We start from the raw sequence: 19,639 nt of genomic DNA on the forward strand, positions 1-19,639 counted from the left end.
AACACAAGGCATAGACCGTGTCATCCTTGTCCAGTTCAATATTGGGCCCGTAGACATTTATCCTGTTATGCAGGATAGGCAAATTCCATCTAGGTCACTCATGTCCCTCAACATGCTTCGTGGAGTACCCATCAACTGTCTTTATGGTCATCCAGTTACGGACAACGTTGGATCAGCAATAAAGCACTCGACTCTACATCTAGGATCCATAGTGGTTTCAGGTCGAAGAGTGGAATACACTATTATCACCATGAGAATAACTTATGACACCTTGCATAACTTTCTATATAGTATTCTCATAGCGGGTCAATCCGGTATAAATATTACTCCTAATATTCATACCTATGTTTAAGACTTGATAACCCTTTATCCATGATCCATGAGATGCGATCATCAGTCTACAAACATAATAGTCTTAATGCTTTAATGTTATCCCACTTCACACTAAAGCTCGACTACGGATACTTTAGGAATAATGTCCTTATGTTTAATGTGTTCTCATGATTAAGTCACACTTAATACATTAAACGGACTATCTATTCCAGGGACTTTATTAATCAACCATAATAAAGAGAATGCCTTTTATTATTCGATACAAGTACCAAAATGTATTGGCCTCTAGGGCTTACACCAACAAAAACTGCACCAACACGCTCATTAATCCTTCATCAACCTGAGTAGTCAGAAGAGGAAGAAGCTTCCCATAACGAGCTTTGAAACCCAAGGGATCTAGTACATAGGATGTCAGATTCCTTAACTCTTTCAAATCTGGTTGCCTGAAGCTGTACTTCTTTGTATTCCTTCTTTGTCTTTCCATGTCTGAAAATTTTGCAAATAAACCCCTTAAGTTCCTTGAAAATTTCCTTTATTACTGATGATATGGATGCAAATGGATGCATGGATGCATGAATGCAACAATCACACTCAAGGATCAAGCAAAGCACACCAAACAAAGATCATGGGAAAGATCATATCATCCTTAATATCAATCATCCATTTTGGTGGATTATGGTTTACACCTTATCAACACCCAAGTTCCATTGATATTAAGGATATATGAACGAATCAACCATGAATCAAGGGCTTGTTGCAAGTCACGAGCATGGGGTTTAGGTTAAGAACCACCCAAAGGGAGTGTACTAAGGTTTAAACCTGCCAAACATGTTCTACAAGAGGTTCCCATAGTCATCATCCCATCTTTTGGATATTATCGGAGAAACGAATACTCGTATTCCAAAAATATTCTCAAGAGAGACTCTTATGAGTGTAGTATCGCGTAACAATCGTATCAAATCTTACATTTGAACGACTTTCGCACTACATCCTAAGAATAGGCCAAGATGGGCTTGGTAAACTAAGGTCCTTGGCTTCTAAGGTCTATATTGGAAAGAGTAATGTCTAACCACAACTTACTTGTGTGACATTATTGATCCCAACATGACCTCCACCAAGTGAATGGACTTGCAAGTCGACTTGCTAAGGAATAACTCCACACAAGTCAACAAGACTACGCCATTCTCCTATCCTAAGTGCACTCGAGTTCGGGTATAGAACTCATCTCACAAAGATCACCAAGCATACAAGGAATTAATATCAAGCAAATCAATCATTACATACAATACAGTAATCCCAAATTGCACAAAAATATGTCACAAAACAAATATACAACACAATACAACAAAAATGAAAAGTAGGCAAAACCCACTAGGCAAATTTCCCCAGCAGAGTCGCCACTTTTCTGTAGCGGGGTATTCGTTACCATTAGAGATATTGACTAAATCCACGGTAAATCATACAATTCGAGTCTCCACCGCACTTCTATTTATCCAAAGGAATGGTTAGAAAGCGAACAAAAACCTAAAAGTTTTAACAAAAACTAGTAAAAGAAACAGAGATCTGGGTAAGGGGGTTGGTTATGCAATGGGAAGGTGTTAGGCACCCAAAACATCCTAGGTACTCCTAGGGAGCCCTTTTCACATTTGTTGTAAGGTTGGTATTTCGTGAAAATTTATTTGTGCAAACATGATTGAAGGGATGAGAAAAGAATATACAAGTTATTTACATTTTTGTGTTTGAATGGATGAACCCATTGCCTACGTACCATCTTAAAAAAAGATTAGGATCAAAACCTCGTAGTTCGGGGTAAAAATCTCAAAATGAGTTGGTGAATTGATTGGTCCAAAAGCCTTAAGGTCTTTTGTTATCCAAGGGAGAAAACTCAACCTAACCACAAATCCACCATGTGAGGATAGCTTCAACATGCTAGTGAGGGGTTAACCCTATAATAAGCATGGAAGACTCATTGTCCATCACTAAGGATATAGGTGAGTATTATATCTACCACAAGGATAACTCAAACCTAATAGCTAAAGGTTATGAAAATTTTTTATTAAGGAAGTGGCCATTGGAACCACAAAAGACATTTGAATGGGTTATATTTACCAATTAGAAGTATATACAAAATGGTCAAAGTTGACTTAAGGGTTCAATTTAATGTAAGTGTTATGAAAAGAAAGTTAGAAAATCAAAAGCATAAGGCTTAGGTTTCTAATGTTTGAAAACAATAATTAAATGTTTGCACAAAAAGGTTTTGGCTTGGGTTAGAGTGGAGAGAAGAAGAAGAATGGCTAAGTCCTAAGCAAAACAAAAAGGTGAGGGATAGAAAATGAACCACACTAGGAGTTCCTCTCTTGAGATCATATTGATGATCCAAGTAGCTCCCATCCTTTGGAATTAGCAATCACAAGCAAATATTTCAAGCAATCAAACACACAGATCATGCTTCTAAGAATCCTCCAATGGCTTTTGCTTCTTTTACTTTGGATGCTCATGGTAATGGTTCCTCCAAGTGACTCAAGGTTGGAATCCTAGCACAAAGAAAACACACATCAAAAAGTTCTATAAACAATCAAGGAATGGACAAGAGGGGGTTTTAGAAGATAGTCCTTTCAAAGTTCTCTTCAATTTTTATAGCACTCTAAAGGCCCAATGCCTAGTTGCTCTTTGACTTTTATAGCACTCTAAAGGCCCAATGCCTAGTTGCTCCTCAAATTCCATTTTTTGCTTGGGTAGGGTCCTAGATTCTAAGTCCATATTGTCCAATTCTTGGCATTTAAGTCACAACAAACAGACAAACACAAGCACAAAAGATATATTCACAATTATAAACCCAAGTGGGCAAAAGGCAAATGGCATTAACATAAACATGTGCTCCAACGAGCAAAGGAAAAAAGCAAATGAATAATATGTGCAAGAATTGTAAATTGCATAAAGTAAAAGTTAGTTGTTAGTGGTTAGTGATTAGTATGTCATAAGGCAAAATTTAGCGCTATGTTAAGTAATCGTAATTGGACTTATGTAGAAGTCACAACTATCTGAGGCCGGTCAATAATAATGTAGGCAACAAACACAAGTTAGGAGTCTTGATTAGTGAACCAAGTCCCAACAACTTGCCATGCCAAAAAGGAGAAGAGAATTGATCTTGTATTGGTTTAAGCCTTTTGCATGATTTAAAAGACAACCTATCATTAATGCAAAGCCATTCACTTGATCAATTGATCAAGATGAATTAGATTTGAATCAAGGAAGGTTAAATCTCTCTAGTCAATGCTAACTTATCAACCTTCAACTCATTGATCAAAAAGAAAAAGAAGAAGAAGAAGAAGAAGGGGATGGATAAGAGAAAAGGAAATGACAAAATGGTAAAAGAAATATAAATGCATAAAATGGAACATCATGTACCAATCCTCATATGTTGATCAATAACATTGAAAGTCAAGGTCAAACAATCAAAAACAGAAGTGAGATGAAGATTGGAAGTCAAGAAAAGAATAAAATATTTTTGGCATTTTTTAATATTAAAAATAAACTTGAATTAAAATAAATGGAAAGGTCAAACTTCAAAATCACTTCAAATCAACCTTGAAAGGTCCAAGTGATTTATCCTAAGTTCAACAAGGTCAAACAAAGTTTGACAAAAAATTTCAGCATTTTTAAAAGTCAGAAACTATTTTTAATCAATTAAAAATGAATAAAAATAACCTAATTGAACTAAAATCTCAAATAAATCTCAAATCAATTCAAAAATTGATGAGAATATTTTTCATAGATCCATCATCATTCAAATAGGTTAGGAAAATATTTTTGTATTTTTTGAATATAAAAAACTATTTAAAATGAATTAAAAATAACCAGAAAAGAGAAAATTCACAAAAAATATCAAATGATAAAATAAAAAATATTAAAAATCAGAAATAGAAACTAGAAATTATTTGGGAAATAATGCAATTGGTCCCATATTTTTTGGATTAAAAATGAGAGAGATATGATTTTTTGAAATAAAAGGAATTTAAGAAAATAAAAACAGAAATTCAGAAAATGGAAAAAACCACAAGCGTCTGATCAAGCCTCATTAATTGACGTGGCTGATCAGACGGATGTGAGATGCACGCGCATGAAAGGCATGAGTCAACAGCGAAGCATCCAACATTATTGAAAGTCATAAGATCCAAAGAACACGATTCAATCTGGAAACAAGATCAAATGGTCTAGATTTATACTGGACATGATGAAGCCACCGGAGCCACCGTCTTCTCCGATGAGCTTCCAGATTCCGGCTAAAATGCAGAACTTCAAAAGGCAACCAAAACGTGTGATCTATACATCAATAGAAAGCTAAGATGATGTACATCATCTCTATACCATCCATTTTCCTTCTAGATCTCTATGATTTAAGAAATCAGAAGTTGAAAAATCTGGTGTTCATCATGAACTCAATGAATTGCAAAAATTAAAAGCATAAACATGATGCCTCTATTGAGAGGACTTCAGCCAACACAAAATCACAGCCAATAGGTCCAAGGATTAGGAGAATCGAAGAAAATACCAGTTGGAGTTCAAGTTTGAGTTATGGTGATTTGAGCTTGAAACCTTGCTTGCTTTATCAAAACAGAAGTTCAATGAAGTGTATAATGGAGGTCTAGAAGCATTAGATCTATGAATACAACCAGATGAAGTTGAATTCGAGATCTGAAATTTTTTGAGAAAAATGCAATTTCTTCTTTAGTGATGGTTGGGGAATGAATTCTACAGCATCTCAGGTTGAATTGGCGTGGCAAATGAGTGAGCATGGCAAGGTATTTATAGCTGGAGATGATGCCAAGTGAGAAGAAACTCGTGTGCATGAAGCTTTGGGTCCTCCATGCATGGGCCTGTACAGGCGCATGTGAGGCCCAAAAGCTGATGGATTTGCAAGCTGATAGCACAATGAATTGATTTGGACGTGTAATTTGCCTTGCAATAGCTTGCATTTCAAGATTCAATGTGAATTCTCCATTTGTACCTAAATAATCATCTCTTCAAAAGTGCCATTTAGAAAATCCAAGCATAAGCATATGGGTAATGGTTGGAAAGGTCTTTGTATGAGGAACAAATGTTATGTTGGACAAAAACTCATTTGGAATGGGGAAATTTATGAAATTTGAGTTTAAAGTGTGATGTGCAAAATATGTCAAGGCAAGGTTTCTAAAATTGGCCAACTTTCAAGCCCTTCTGTTTTGATGATGCAAGCTTCAAATGAAAAAACCTCCAACATCAAAGTTGTAGATCTTTTCAAGACAATCAAAATGGACTTAAATTTTGCATCATTTGTATTTTTGATGAAGAAGTTATGGTTACTTGAAGTTGGACTTTTTTGACTTTTAATGCCTTTGACACAAAAGGACCTATAATGTCTTGCATTATCACATGTATTTCCTTTGAGATTTTGAAATTTTGTTCAACATAACATTTTAAGTAGACATATTAAGCTTTCCAATGCATTTGATACCACCTCAAAATCATAAAAAATGAATGAGTTATGTCCTTGGGAAGTTGACCCAAAATTAGGGTTTCAGTCAAAATGACCTATAATGTATTGGAGTGGAAGATGGTCTTCCAAGCTTCAAATCAATTGTTGATGAACATGAAAGTTTTTCATATTGTTATTAAGAACATTTTTTATTTTGGAACCATATCCATTTGACCAACACATGAAAATTTAGGTCTCAGTGTATTTCAAAATAGTCAGATGAATTGACTGATCAACTTTCCAAGTCCACAACTCATATCTTGATGAATTGATGATTGAGGACACTCAAATAAGTTCCAATATGTATGAAATGATGAGTTAAAGTACTTCCCTTGATTGTATTTGACCATGGGCTGAGGTTGCTTCATGAGCAAGGCATTGTGGTGCACAAATGAATTAGGGTTTCTCTGGGGAACAAACCTCAAACCCTTTGACTTGCATTGATCAGACATGATGAATTGAGATACTAGGGAGGAATATTTGATGGGTGAGAGCTTTGGGAACCATTACCATGCTTGCTTTCATCTCCTCTTGACCATGCCTTTGTGCCAATGACCTCCTAGAAGCTTTGGATCTTGTGATTGCTCAAGCTACAAACAAAAATGTTAGTGACATATTTTTGTGCTTTTGGTTAGTAAATAAAATGTGAAAAGCAATGATGATACAATTCAAGCATGCCTGGTGATCTCAAACCACTCACAAGGAGTCCCACCCAAAGGCAAGGGGAACCAAGATGCTTAAAGATCCTTGAGGCTATGCAATGCAATGTTAGGATGCCATGAGGGATCTTAGGGACAAAATTGGGCCCCTATTTAAGGTCATTATAGCCGGAGAAGGGAAGGTTAAAATCTTCGTCTCGACGAGGTAGAATGGACTTAAATAATAACAAAGAGACGAATTTTGGTCCCTAAGAGACCTCATGATGCAGATGTATGTATGCAAAAGGTAGAACTTTGTGGGGATATGCGTCCACAACGGTAAAGATTGAGAGGAAATTGATGACTCCCATGAATAATTCATTCTATGGGGCAAGGACTCTATTGGGGAGTAAAGGACTGAAACCGCGTGAGCAGGTCACGACTCAAAGCTTGGAGAGCAGAATTTCCAAAGGGAATAAATCCATTGGAAAGACTCGAGCTGACTCAAAGATGCATGTATTGGGGAATATGCCAATACAACGAAATTATCCACAACAGTTACTCCAGATAGGAATCCGGACAAAAACAATCCACTAGGGGACTTCGCCGGGGATGTCTAAAAAGACTCTCCTGGGGAAGCAGCGAGATGAGGTATTATCGATTACTGGGTAATAAGCTCAACGAGATATGTGATCTGAACACCGGTATAAGGGTGAGAGATACAACATGCTCGGGAAGAAATGAACATCTAAGACCGGTATAAGGGTGAGAGATATCAAAACTCCGAATCATCTGAGGAAGACCTAAAAGGTATATTTCAACTCAGGGAAATCTGACTCCACAGGGGACAAAAGTCATAATAGGGAGCAGAAAGGAAGGAACATCAGGGATACCGGTTATTGGGTATATAATAGGTGACCAACCAAGGCGTGAATTAGGGAATATTCCCAAGACACTCATCATCCAAAAGAGAGCTAAAAGCAAACTCGATTATAGGATGGACACTCGAATCCACAAAGGGAATACGAATCTTACTCAACTGGGGAAGAACAAAAGGCTTCGACCGAAGAGTGCATGAGATATACTATCTATTACCGTCAGAACATAGATAATATACTCGCATGGAAGATTATCCACAACTGGTTACTGGGTTAATAAAGGATAAATCGACCGAAAAGAAAAGGTATCGGGATACCGAAACTAGGTATATAATGATGACCGATTCAGGAGAGAAACAATCATTACCAACAACAACAGGGTAGATGAAAGATGACTCGCCGGGGATAAATTGCGTAAACAGGGCAATCATCCAGGCAAAAGAGGGAATATCAACATTGAACATTGAATAGTGGGAGATTGTTGGTGTAAGCCCTAGAGGCCAATACTTTTGGTACTTGTATCGAATTATTTAAAGGCATTTTCTTTATTATGGTTGATTAATAAAGTCCCTGGAATAGATAGTCCGTTTAATGTATTAAGTGTGACTTAATCATGAGAACACATTGAACATAAGGACAATATTCTTAAAGTATCCGTAGTCGAGCTTTAGTGTGAAGTGGGATAACATTAAAGCATTAAGACTATTATGTTTGTAGACTGATGATCACATCTCATGGATCATGGATAAAGAGTTATCAAGTCTTAAACATAGGTATGAATGTTAGGAGTAATATTTATACCGGATTGACCCGCTATGAGAATACTATATAGAAAGTTATGCAAAGTGTCATAAGTTATTCTCATGGTGATAATAGTGTATACCACTCTTCGACCTGAACCACTATGGATCCTAGATGTAGAGTCGAGTGCTTTATTGCTGATCCAACGTTGTCCGTAACTGGATAACCATAAAGACAGTTGATGGGTACTCCACGAAGCATGCTGAGGGACATGAGTGTCCTAGATGGAATTTGCCAATCCTGCGTAACAGGATAAATGTCTATGGGCCCAATATTGAACTGGACAAGGGTGACACGGTCTATACCTTGTGTTCAATATAGACATAAGGGCAAAGGGGTAATTATACACATAATTATTATCACAGGAGGTTTTGTCAGATCACATGACACTTTCGTGACTTGGGTAGCAGTGATGTGTTGCTAGATACTGCTCACTGTTTATTATGTTAAATGTGTGATTTAATATAATTGCCAACGCCGCGAAAACTTATAGGGTCACACACAAAGGACGGATTGATGAGAGATAGAATAATTAAGGAACATCGTAAGGTACGGTGTACTTAAGTAGAATACGAAATATGGTAAGGTAACAAATACTTAAGTGATTTTGGCATTTTATGAGATATAGGCCAAAATGCACATAAGTGGGCTTTTTGGCTTGAAGCCCACACAAGTGGTTCTATAAATAGAACCCCTTGGGTAGAAGCATTGTGACTCACTGAGACAGAAAACACAACTGAAGAGTTGGAATTTCGTATCTCTCTTTCTCACTCAAAGCCTTCATTCATAACAGCTAGCACTGCGATTGAAGGAATCCGTTCGTGTGGACTGAGTAGAGACGTTGTCATCGTTCAATGTTCGTGATCGCCCCGTGGATCTGTATCAAAGGTTTTGATCATTATCAGAGATCTGCACCAAAGGTTTGAATCGCCACAAGAGGTAACGATTTTATCACTGATCATGCCCATTCGTAAGGATCACTAAATGGAGAAATTTTTAAATTCCGCTGCGCCTTGGATGGCAATTCTCCTACAGTGGTATCAGAGCCACTTACGAAACCATGAATCTGATAACTGTTTTTATTCTGTAATAATATGATTAAAGACAGAATGAATCAAAGGTTAAATTGAGATCGATCAAGTTACATATATGTGATATATGTAATCCTGATGCAAAAATACATTATATATGATATAGTGTTCTCGTTTCGTTCATTCAAACCCTCAGTGATTGTTTTCCTTTGAGCGATCAATGGTCGTTTGCTTCTTGATCCGACATTAGTATGGTGAAGCAATGACGTGTTGATCAATCATACTGAATTAACAATCGAGATGTGTTTGACGGTCTAAAATTGGTGCATCAGGGTTAGTGACGGCACAAGGGTTGTGTTGTCAGAGAGTTATGCGATTGGGGTTTGACTGCACAAGAGTTGTGCGTTCTAAACACTTTTCCGAACAGTGTTAACCGGTTAACGCGTATGGTTAACCGGTTAACGAGAAACTGAATACAGGCTTCTAAACATTTTTGGAACAGTGTTAACCGGTTAACGCATATGGTTAACCGGTTAACGGAATGCGAAATAAATTTTTTTGAGATTTTCAAACAGTGTTAACCGGTTAACGCATTTGTTTAACCGGTTAACGCAAGGCGGAAAACAGTTTTCCAAGAAATTTTTCAACAGTGTTAACCGGTTAACGCATATGGTTAACCGGTTAACGCAAGGCAGAAAAGAATTTTCTAAAAGTTTTCAAACAGTGTTAACCGGTTAACGCATATGGTTAACCGGTTAACGCAAGGAAAAATTCACCCGTTCGGCTAGAAAAAGTGCTTTGAAGTATCAAGTGTTGATACGAAAAACGACGTCAATTTTAAATGAATTGTTCATTAAAATTTTCGAGCAGGGGCGCTGCCCCTTCGACCCCGCAAGGGGCACTACCGGGCAGCGGACCCCCGGCTAACTCTGCGTAGTGTGATCGGTCGTCGAAATTTAATTTGATTTTAATTAATTAAAGGAATTAATAATAATAATAATAATAATAATAATAATAAAGTGTTTATTATTGTCTTGTGGTGATCGGTTATGGCCTTAGTTTTCCTTTGTTTTGTTTTGGGTTTTTAAAATATGACCTGCGTGTCGTGCCTCTCTCTTAATCTCCCAAATGTAACTTCTTTTCTCATCTCACTCCCTCGTATGTAAAACGAGTTTCTTTCATGTAATGTAATGATATGAAGAAAGCAAAGAAGTCAGTTCCAAAGGAGGACAACCCTGAAGATCTTGCTTGGAGAAGCTTATATCGTTGTAGGTTAGCTTAGGTTCTCTCATTGGCTTGGGAGAACAATTGCGCTAGGGGCCATAACTGTTTCATTATGTATGTATGTATATTGATGCATGTGAATGTATGTTGATGCATGTGAGAGACGGTTTATATGATAAACAAGCCGGTGAGATCAGAAAAATTGCAATTCCCTCAAATTAAATATTAAGTTTATGCTTTCCAAGTTTTAACACTCATCAAGACTAGTAATGGATAATGTAGGTTTCGCCTACGCGAGGTGCATGATCTATATATTAGTAAGGTGCGATGGGATAATTGTAATATCCAACTGTTAAAACAATGGGTCAAACTTAACTAAACAAATTATAATAAGATTATATATATGTTTAGAAGCAAGAGTTGGGAATGATCCATATGATGGATTAGAATAAGGAGTTATTCACCCAACTGAAATTTTCGAGAGTTGTATGAGATACAATTGGAAGGAGTTCCTACCTAAAATAACCTAGTTTTGTGTAATCCGCCTACGCGGACTTAGAACAAAGTGAAATATGGATCTCGACCCACTAGAAAATCTTCCAACGGGATTTTTCGAATCAAATGATGAGGGTCATTTGTTTTGAGTGAAATAGTGGGAGCATATTTAATTAAAGTCCTAATTGAATATGTCAATGATACTTATATTTTCATTAATCCTTATGTAGATTACCATGACAGCAAACACCTCTAACAACATCCTGCGATCAATCCTTGATAAGGAAAAATTGTCTGGGACAAATTTCCTGGATTGGCACCGAAACCTGAGGATTGTCCTCAAACATGATAAAAAGCTGTATGTCTTGGAGACACTTGTTCCTGAAGAGGAACCTCTTAGTTCTGCACCTAAGGCAGAAAGAGATGCTTATAAGAAGCATGTCGATGATGCCAATGAAACTGCTTGTCTCATGCTAGCTACCATGAACTCAGAATTGCAAAAGCAACATGAGAACATGTCAGCGTTCGATATGATCGAACACCTGAAGTTGCTCTATCAAGAGCAAGCAAGGCATGAGAGGTTTGAAGTTTCAAAAGCCCTTTTTCAAAGCAAGTTAGCTGAGGGAGCCCCTGTAGGTCCCCATGTACTCAAGATGATTGGGTATGTGGAAAACCTTGAGAGATTGGGTATTCCCCTCGAAAAGGAACTTGCAACTGATTTGATCTTGCAATCTTTGCCAGATAGTTTCAGTCAATTTGTCCTAAATTTCAATATGATTGATATGGACAAATCTCTTCCTGAACTGCTCGCCATGTTAAGAACTGTCGAGCAGAATCTGAAGTCAAAAGGGAAGTCCATTCTGATGATCGGAAATGGAAAGAGACAGAACAAAAGGCCCACTAAGCAGAGTGATAAGGGGAAGGGCAAGGAAGTTGCCAATCCCAGATCCACTGCTGCTTTGAAGCCTAGTGGAGGCATAGCAAAAGAAGGCACCTGCTTCCATTGCGGTAAGACCGGACACTAGAAGAGGAACTGCCCAAAGTACCTGGAAGATAAGAAGAATGGAGTAGAGACTTCAACTTCAGGTATTTTTGTTATTAATTTATCTACTTCTGCATCATGGGTATTAGATACTGGATGCGGTTCTCACATTTGTACAAATGTGCAGGAACTAAAAAGGAGTAGAGATTTGGCAAAAGGTGAAGTCGACCTACGAGTTGGCTATGGAGCAAAGGTTGCTGCTTTAGCCGTAGGAACTTTTGTATTGACTTTACCTAGTGGTTTAATAATTCAGTTAGAGAACTGTTATTATGTACCTGCAATTAGCAGGAATATTATTTCCATTGCTTGTTTGGACAAGTTTGGTTTTTCATTTATAATAAAGAACAATTGTTGCTCAATTTATTTGAATGATATATTCTATGCTACTGCACAAATGAACAATGGACTATATGTCCTTGATCTTGAAATGCCTATTAATAACATTAATACAAAAGGGTGAAACCTAACGAGTTAAAACCAACTAGGTAAGAATATTAAAACTCTTCGATCAGATCGAATTGATGAGTATTTAATCCTAGAGTTTGATGACCATCTGAAAGAGTGTGGGATCCTATCCCAACTTACTCCTCCTGGAACATCCCAATGGAAGGGTGTATCTGAGAGAAGAAATCGAACCCTGTTGGACATGGTCCGATCCATGATGAGTCACACCAATCTTCCAAACTCCTTTTGAGGACATACACCATTGACACCAGCTTACACACTTAACCGTGTTCCATCCAAAAGGTTAAAAAGACACCATATGAGATATGGAGTGGTAAGAGACCACATATGTCTTACATGAAGATTTGGGGTTGCGAAGTTTATGTGAAACGAAAAATTTCAACTAAGCTTAAGCCCAAATCTGACCAATGCTTATTTGTGGGGGTATCCTAAAGAAATAAGAGGACATTACTTCTACAATCCTTCGGAGGGCAAAGTGTTTGTCGCTCGAACTGGAGTTTTCCTAGAAAAGGATTTTAATTCCAAAGGAATCAGTGGGAGGAAAGTAGAACTTGAAGAAATTCAAGAATCACAAAGTATCGATACACCTATGGAGGAATTAGAGCAGGAAACACAAGTAGTTGTGTAAGAGCAACCTGCTCAAGTAGAACAAGACCAGCGTAGGTCAGGCAGGATACGTCACCTACCTGAGACATATGGATATCTGATCTAGGTGATGTATTACTCATGGATCAAGATGAGCCAGTGACCTACTCATGGAATCTTCGTTTTGATGAAACAGTTAAACTGTATGGATTCATCAAGAACGAAGATGAGCCTTGTGTCTACAAGAAGGTTAGTGGGAGCATGATCGTATTCCTGGTATTATATATAGATGACATATTACTCATTGGAATCGATATCCCTACCCTGCAACAAGTAAAGTCTTGGTTGGGGAAATGCTTTTCTATGAAGGACCTAGGTGAAGCAGCCTATATATTAGGAATCAGAATCTATAGAGATAGATCACAAAACTGCTTGGCCTAAGTTAGAGTACATACATAGACAAAGTGCTGAGACGCTTTAATATGAATGATTCCAATCTGGTTATGTGTTTTGCTTAAATGGTAGCACTGTGAGCTTGAAAAGTTCAACGCAAGATGCAGTTGCTGATTCTACAACTGAGGCCGAGTATATTGTTGCCTTAAGTGCAGCAAAGGAAGCTGTTTGGATCAATAAACTTGGCATAGTCCCTAGCATTGTGGATCCCATTGGTCTCTATTATGATAACAATGGTGTTATCGCACAAGCTAAGGAGCCTAGATCTCACCAACGATCCAAACACATACTTAGGCGTTGTGCGAAAATATGTAAAGTACCTACACTTGACAATGTTGCTGACCCACTGACAAAGCCTCTTGCACAACAGAAGCATGATGGCCATACTAGATCAATGGGCATACGGGGTATGCCTGATTGGCTCTAGTGCTAGTGGGAGATTGTTGGTGTAAGCCCTAGAGGCCAATACTTTTGGTACTTGTATCGAATTATTTAAAGGCATTTTCTTTATTATGGTTGATTAATAAAGTCCCTGGAATAGATAGTCCGTTTAATGTATTAAGTGTGACTTAATCATGAGAACACATTGAACATAAGGACACTATTCTTAAAGTATCCGTAGTCGAGCTTTAGTGTGAAGTGGGATAACATTAAAGCATTAAGACTATTATGTTTGTAGACTGATGATCACATCTCATGGATCATGGATAAAGAGTTATCAAGTCTTAAACATAGGTATGAATGTTAGGAGTAATATATATACCGGATTGACCCACTATGAGAATACTATATAGAAAGTTATGCAAAGTGTCATAAGTTATTCTCATGGTGATAATAGTGTATACCACTCTTCGACCTGAAACCACTATGGATCCTAGATGTAGAGTCGAGTGCTTTGTTGCTGATCCAATGTTGTCCGTAACTGGATAACTGTCATACCCCAAAATTTGCCCACTAATCTTATAAAACATTTTTCAAGACACTCCGACTTATTCTGCAAGGCACTAATCTTAAAGGGACAAAAGCCCAGCTCACAACAGGCCCAATCCAGAAAATGGCCCAAATTGGCCTGCTCGCTAGGCGAGCAAATCCTTCGCCTAGCGAACCCTTTGTTATGACACTCGCCCCAGCGAAGCACCAGATCCAGTAAAAGCCCAAACTAGCTTGCTCGCTAGGCGAGCAACTCCTTCGCCTAGCGAAGCTTGCGAATATCAGAATTTCTGGGCTTCATTCTGAGCCCATTAGGTCATCACAATCACTATAAATAGCCAAGTTTCAGTCACGAGAGAAAAAACGAAAACGGAGAAAGGAGAGCCCTAGCAAGCAAACCCTAACACTCACGGGAGACAAACCCTGAAGGAACTCGGCAACACCAAGGTCTACCTCTGCCCAATTCAGTCCGATTTTCCGATTCGAAGTCGCAATTCAGTTGCCAACAGGTTTACATTGCTATTACTGCTTTATGTTCTCAATTTGCATATGGCTTTATGATTAGATTTATGAAAATAGCTTAAGTTTGGCATGTGAACTTTAGTATGTACCTGAATACCTTAAATGATTAACCATATAATTGCAGTAATGAAAGCCATAAGGCATAAAATTGGTTGAAAATGTACTGATATCAAAACCAGAATCCGCAGCCGCTCGCTAGCACATCGCTAAGCGAGCATGCAGCGAGTATCCGTTAAGCCTTCGCTAGGCGAGGCAGGAGCGAACGTGACAGTAGCTGACTTTTCTGTTCTGATTTTTCACTCATGTTTTATCATGCATCATTCATCCGACCTTATTTACTGTTGTGATCTTTTTTTTTTCCTTGTGGTGTAATCCTCGATTGCACCCTGATTTGGTGTTCTGACATGTTTTGTTGAGTTTTGTAAAGGTTCGCATACCCCAGGAAAGGATTGCTTGTTAGGTATCCCACTTTATTTGTGGGGTACCCTTATGGAGATTCACCCTGAATTACTCAATTGATTTTAATGTATTGATTTTATGGCGAAGATCCACCCTAATGGCTTAATTAGTCTTAATGTATTAATTTTAATGTGGACCTAATTACCTACTTGATTACGGCTACCTAATTAATTGTAAAACTTTGTCTTTAAATAAGTGATCTCGGACCTCTCTTTGTTACCCTACGATTATGGTATTACGGTCATGTCCCGCGAATGTGGGGATGCACTTAGCAAAGACCCTTCGGTTAAATCATCATAGTCCCTCGAATGTTGCCTTTGTCCCTCGATGACCCTTCTACCTCCAAAGGATGAAACTACTTACTTCTCAATAGTAAGGACAGTTTTACCCTCATAAGGATAGGAAATGCCCGTAAAGACCTCGGATAGGTATGACCCTTAATTGCTTATTCATAACCTAAAATATTTTTCGCACCTCACACATTTCAAAACATCCTTTTTAGAAAATCACCACTTGGCATACATCCGTACTAGGATCATTGCCGAGTTATATTTTTCTAAACGACTTTCAAAACTAAACGAGATAACCACTTTGTATACATTCATACGAGAATCATTACAAAGTTAAATTCTCCTTTTCAAAACATTTCCCACACATCTCTCAAACACTTTTTCAAACTAGAAAAACATAAATGATTAAGCAATTAAGAGCCCATGGATAACCATGGATACAAAGGGTGCTAACACCTTCCCTTTGTATAATGTACCTCCCGAACCTAAGGATTTTAAGGTCTTTCCTGTTCTTTTCCACCTTTCCTTATTGGATAAAAGAAAAGTCGGTGGCGACTCTTGCTAACCGCGACATTGCGATTAAAAACACATAAAGTCAGTTCACCGTATGACAGAACTGGCGACTCTGCTGGGGAACCGCAAAGAGAGGTCACCTTAAAAAATCGTTTATGTTTTAAACTGTTCCTTCTTTTAAGGGTATTTTTGAGTGAAAGATCCTACACCCGGATCTAGTGTACCTTAGGTAAGTAGCAATAGATCATCGCGACTATCCGGCGTATACTGGAATGGTTAAAATGATGGCTACGGTTAATGTGACGCTTTGGATGTCCTGATGTTCCTCATGTTTACTTGAGGAAAAATTTGGCATTCGCGTGGTGTCATCAAAGCATTAACCCGACCTTTAGAACCTTAATTGACTCATCCTAGCCATTAGAAAGTAGTGAGATAACTGGCTTCGGTTCCGACTGAGGTTGGTTGAGACTCGATACTACACTCTTTGAGATTGGACTTTAGGGAAGCTTTGGTCAACCACTTGGTGTTGCACTGAAGTGGACTTAAAGGAAGGTCGATGATTTGAGATCCTTCTAGAACCCGGTTACTATTCTAGGACAGGTTGAACCAACCAAACTTCAATGGGGAGGGTACTTACCTATGGAACTCATGCAAACCTTAAAACTTAGGAATGATGATTGTGTGACTCGCTTGTGCTTGTTATTTACATAACATCTTAACCTCATAACCTCATAACATCATAACATCATAACATCATAACATCATAACATCATGACATCATGGCATTGTACTAACCATTTCATGGACTTTAAAACATGGAAAATATTTCATACATGGCATAGCATGACATCACATTGCATAACAGGTACTCTAAAGGGATCAATGTTCTCACGGTTTTTCTGCAAACAGAAAAATGGACCTCGAACAAGCTGTCAAAAATCTCCAGGCTCAGAATGCTCAACTCCAGGAGATGATCTTGAACTTATCCAAGGGGCAGGAGGAACTAAAGGCTCTATTGCTCGAGAAGAAAGACAAGAAACCTGTGAGTTACATTAACCTGGGAAGAAGGCTTAAAGGACAGGCTGCGGGAGTCAAGATTAGACTTCCAAAGGATCAAGAAGAGGAGACAGAAAATGATTCGGAAGATGAGAATGCTAATCCTCTCAACCAGGAGGACGACGATGAAGATTATGAAAATGAACTGTACTCTCCAAAAGATGCTAAATATAAGTTGCTGGAAGAACGCATGCTAGCTATGGAGGGTCAGAAGGCGCCCGGTCTGGATTTCGAAAGCTTGGGTCTGGTCTCCGATGTGGTCATTCCTCGCAAATTCAAGATCCCCACTTTCACTATATACGATGGGGCATCTTGTCCTCAGATGCATCTGAGAGCTTATGTGAGAAAGATTCAGCTGTATACCACTAACAGGAAACTATGGATCCATTTCTTCCAAGAGAGTCTGTCTGGCACACAGTTAGAATGGTACTATCAGCTCGAGAGCTCTGACATCCACACCTGGACTGACTTAGCGACAGCTTTCTACAAGCATTACCAGTATAATTCTGAATTAGCACCTACTCGGTTACAGTTGCAGAATATGACTATGGGATCTAAAGAAAGCTTCAAAGAATATGCTCAAAAATGGAGAGATTTGGCTGGCAGAGTCAAACCTCCTCTGACTGACAGAGAGTTAGTGGACATGTTCATGAGCACACTGACTGGCCCATTCTACAGCCATCTATTGAGGAGTTCCTCATTGGGTTTCACTGAGCTTATATTAACAGGTGAACATGTTGAAAGCGGCGTTCGAAGTGGAAAGATACAGGCGGCTACCTCTGATCCTCCGGAGACTCCTAATGTCATCATTGCTCCTCTGCCTAATCATGACGAGACTGTCAATGATGTGGAAGATACTGATAACGATTATGACTTGGATAGCTGGATTTTCCCAACAATTGGTGACGGGCTCCAATTGGAAGGCTGAAGACACTATCCCGATTTCCTTTAGTCAGGAGTAATTGTTATTGCTTATTTTAATGTATTAAATTTTGTTAAAGGTTTTGTCATTCTTATAAGCATATTCACATTCAATAAATCAATGGACCTTTTTGCATTCAAATATTGCGCTCTTTATCTTTCCTGTCATCTTTTAAACAAAGCTATGTATTCTTACACACACTCACGTAACAATTTGCCGATCCATATCCACTCTGGATCCTGTTGATAATAATTCTACTACTGTTCATTATGACTTTGAAAATCCGATCTACCAAGTCGAGGATGGAAGTGAGGAAGATTGTGAAGTACCTGGAGAACTTGCCAGACTGGCACTGCAAGAAGAAAAGACTATACAGCCGCATGAGGAGTCAGATGAAATCTAGGTACTGAAGTAGACAAGAAAATTACTGAGGAAAAATCAGGAGACAATATAGAATGATGAATGTCAAGAAGCTTTTGACGAAATCAAGAAGTCTCTCCATGAACCTCCAATTCTGATGCCACCAGTTGAAGGAAGACCTCTAATCATGTATTTGACCGTGTTAGAAAATTCAATGGGGTGTGTTGGGGCAACATGACGAGTCTGGTCGAAAATAGCATGCAATATACTACCTTAGCAAAAGGTACCGACTGTGAAACAAGATACTCACGGCTCGAGAAAGCTTAATGTGCTTTGGCTTGGGCTGCTCGCCGACTAAGACAGTATATGTTAAATCATACCGCTTTATTGATTTCTAAGATGGATCTTATCAAATACACATTTGAGAAACCTGCTGTCTCCTGAAAGAGCTATCACTGACAATGGTACTAATTTGAACAACAAGATGATTACTGAACTTTGCACGCAGTTCAAAATGAAACACCATAATTCCTCTCCGTACCGGCCAAAGATGAATGGCGCCGTAGAAGCTGCTAATAAGAATATCAAGAAGATCATACAAAAGATGACAGTAACGTACAAAGACTGGCACGAGATGTTACCGTTTGCTCTCCATGGTTATCGCACTTCAGTGCGCACTTCGACAGGGGCAACTCCTTTCTCTTTAGTCTACGGAATGGAAGCCGTCTTACCAGTGGAAGTTCAGATCCCCTCTCTAAGGATCATGAAAGAGGCGGGCTTAAATGAAGGTGAATGGATTCAAACTCGACTCGATCAAATAAATTTGATTGATGAGAAGAGACTTGCGGCTGTTTGTCATGGGCAGATATATCAGAAGCGCATGACCCAGGCATTTAACAAAAGAGTCAAGAGACAAGTGTACCGACTTGGCGACTTGGTGATCAAGCGTATCATTCTACCACAAGGTGATCCCCGAGGCAAATGGACTCCCACATACGAAGGGCCATTTGTAGTTAAGAAGGTATTCTCTGGTGGAGCCATGATACTTGCTACGATGGATGGCGAAGACTTCCCACATCCCGTGAACGCAGACATAGTTAAAAAATACTACGCATAAAAGAGACCCG

The sequence above is a fragment of the Lathyrus oleraceus genome, chromosome 3 (assembly GCF_024323335.1).
Source record: "Lathyrus oleraceus cultivar Zhongwan6 chromosome 3, CAAS_Psat_ZW6_1.0, whole genome shotgun sequence".
Classification (NCBI taxonomy): domain Eukaryota; kingdom Viridiplantae; phylum Streptophyta; class Magnoliopsida; order Fabales; family Fabaceae; genus Lathyrus; species Lathyrus oleraceus.